Source organism: Sapajus apella, unplaced genomic scaffold (genome assembly GCF_009761245.1).
Source record: "Sapajus apella isolate SASKATOON/1434 unplaced genomic scaffold, GSC_monkey_1.0 scaffold21, whole genome shotgun sequence".
Classification (NCBI taxonomy): Eukaryota; Metazoa; Chordata; class Mammalia; order Primates; family Cebidae; genus Sapajus; species Sapajus apella.
The window spans coordinates 22,824,615-22,827,702 of NW_022436961.1; the positions used below are offsets into that span (position 1 = coordinate 22,824,615).

Below are 3,088 nucleotides of genomic sequence, written 5' to 3' on the forward strand. Positions count from 1 at the left end.
CTGATACAACCATGTAGCAAATTGATTAAACACTTGTGATTCCATAAATGGCAATACCCCTTTCCCAATTAGTCAGTGATGCTTATCTGGTTGTTTTCTTTGAGACTTTTGGACTCCTTTGACAATCTGACAAATCTGTGGGTCATTTCCATGGAAAATGTCCAATGTATACATTTTGCACAAGGTTTCACAGACTTGTAAGGGTTCCAACTTGGTAACCCCGTTTTACAGCAATCTTGGACTTATTTCTATCATTTTTTTCATTGAAATGTTTCTCCCAGCTGTACTGTGCTTCACACCCCCCTTGCCAGTTCCCTCATTCTGTATCTGAGGTTATAGAGTGGAAAAGTGGAGGAGAAAGATATAAATGGCCACTTTTTAATGATATCATTATTGCAATCAGTTCTGTGACAGAGCTAAGATCAGCGTGCTATGTAGGAAAGCCATCATCTGGTTTGAGTCTGTGTTGCTAACCCAGAAAATTACAATAGCTAGCTGGCCTCTCAATTTTTCTCCTGCCTTCTGCACCACTTCATATTTTGCCCAGTAGAACAAGATGTCTCTTTATTTATTTTATTTTAGTTTATTTTTGAAACGGAGTCTCGCTCTGTTGCCAGGCTGGCGTCCATTGACATAATTGCGGCTCACTGCAACTTCCAACTCCCTGGTTCAAGCAATTCTCCTGCCTCAGCCTCCTGAGGAGCTGGGATTACAGCATGCACCACCACGCCTGGCTAATTTTTCTATTTTTAGTAGAGACAAAGTTTTACTGTGTTGGCTAAGATGGTCTCGATCTCCTGACCTCATGATCCACCTGTCTTGGCCTCCCAAAGTGCTGGGATTACAGGTATGAACCACCATGCCTGGCTAAGATGTCTCTTTAAAGCCTACTCAGATCATGTTCCTCCTTTGTAAAATTTTACAATCACTGTAAGAATAAAATTCAAACTTCTATCGAATAGCCTCCAAAGCTCTACGTGATCTGGCCCTGCCTCTCTCCTGATGCTCTCTGCTTAGCTGTGTCCATTTTAGCCCCACTTTCCTTCCTCTGTCTCAGGACCTTTGCACTTGCAAACCCTCTATCTGAGCCACATGTCTCCTGGAGCTTCCCATGATCTGCTTTCCGCCTCCATTCAGGTCTCAGATGACTGAGAGGTGCATTCCCTGATCACATCATCTCAAATCTTCTCTTCATCTTGTTCACTTTTCCCCTTATCCTATTTTATTATTTGTCATCATACTTATCACCACCAGGCACTTTATTTACATGTTTGTTTTCTGACTTTCTTCCTCCAGTAGGTGCCAGAAGGACAGACTATTTATTTACAAATATATCTCCAGGATTTAGATCAGCACCCAATACACATGTATATTTTCTTAACAGATATTTGTTAAATAAATGTTGGTTACCACTCTACTTATACACATTAGACCAGAACTAATTTCCAATACCAGAGTAAAAAGTTTTAAAATAAGGTTTTTTTAAAAAAAGTAAAAGCCATGAACTAATCCTAAAATAACAAGATAAAAATTGTAATAACTGAGTCTGATATTCATATATGAAATTTATGTACCATTGTGAAAATTTGGCATGAGAAGACTTGATTTGTGATTTGGAGAAAAAAGTTGTCATGAATTGTATTTGAAAAAAATCAGTACAAACATATGTTAAAGGAGTGAAACTACATAGAAAGATTGTTAAATTAAAAGTAAAATTTCCCCTACCAGTTCACATATTAATCTATATGGCATTTTGCAATTGCTTCTTTATTTTAAACTTAACAATGTGTCTTGGAGGTTTGTTGCTGTTGTTTAAATCTCAACACCTGAGGCTCCACTGAATTCAAAAGTTTGAGAGATACCTTTGACTTAATAGGCTATAACTTGTAAATGGGCATTTAGATTATTTCTAGGTTTATGCTATTACAAAAATGTTTCAGTGAATATCTGTGTGTATGTATACATAAATGTATATGTGTGTAGACCATATATAATAATATATACCATATAGTGTATGATGTAATGTATGGAAAATATTTGTACTGAGTGCATAGATAAATATAGATATATCTACACAGAGAGAGAAACATAAGTTCCTAACACCAAAATATTTGAATGAGATACCATGAAATTGCTCTTCTAAATATTACACCAATTGTGCTCTTATCAATAAAGTATTATAATTTCTGTTTAATTTTACTCGTGCCAACTTTGGACATTAAACTTAAAAATTATAATCTGCTGGGTGCAGTGGTTCATGCCTGTAATTCCAGCATTTTGGGAGGCTGAGACCGGTGGATCACTTGAGGTCAGGAGTTCACGACCAGCCTGGCCAACATGGTAGAACCCTGTCTCTACTAAAAACAAAAATTAGCTTGGCCTGGTGTGGGGCACCTGTAATCCCAGCTATTTGGGAGACTGAGGCAGGAGAATCGCTTGAACCCCGGAGGCGGAAGTTGCAGTAAGCAGAGATCACGCCACTGCACTCCAGCCTACGCAACAGAATGAGACTCCCTCTCAATAATAATCCATTCCCTGGCTCCAGTCTCCAGCCTGGGCTGTCATCCTATGCTAGTCCCACCCCTTAGGCAGTTTCCAAATCTGTTCCTATGTTTCACACCGCTACGTACATCCTATAACAAGTCAATGTATGTTTGTTGAATGGTACAGGCGTGAACGAATTGGGTAGGGAGTAAAGTGAACTAAATGATACCACCACATGTGTTAGTAATCAGTGAAACATGTTTTCCATTGCTACTGTTTTTCAAAGCGGTTTTCACAGCTTGAGTTCTCTCCTTTCAGCGTCATGAAAGCCCACTGGAAATCGACATCTGCTGACCTTTGCCTGCACGTGTTTGCCTTCCTCCCCGTCACCCCCGCTGTTCCGCTTCTTTTTCAGCTGGTTTTCCTCTCTCTCCTTCCATCTTCCTTCTTTCGCTTCCCTTCCCTCCGCGCCCGCCTCCCAGCACTCTGGTCAGCTCCTCTCGCCCGCAGGCCCGCCCCGCCCGCGCGGCGCCGAGTCACGAGGCTGGGGGCGGCCGGCCGCGAAGGGGGCGGAGCGAGGCCGGGGCGCCGCAGCGCGTATGGG

General features: G+C 41.3%; 1 protein-coding gene across 1 annotated transcript in view; it reads right to left on the reverse strand.

The window, feature by feature from the left end:
* SLC18A1 (solute carrier family 18 member A1) overlaps nt 1–3,009 on the reverse strand; it is a 47,342-nt gene extending 44,333 nt beyond the window's left edge. Inside the window, exon 1 of the mRNA XM_032288391.1 lies at nt 2,840–3,009. The gene's annotated coding sequence lies outside the window, so the exon portion shown is untranslated. The remainder of the gene's footprint in view (nt 1–2,839) is intronic.
* Nucleotides 3,010–3,088: the final 79 nt, after the last annotated feature.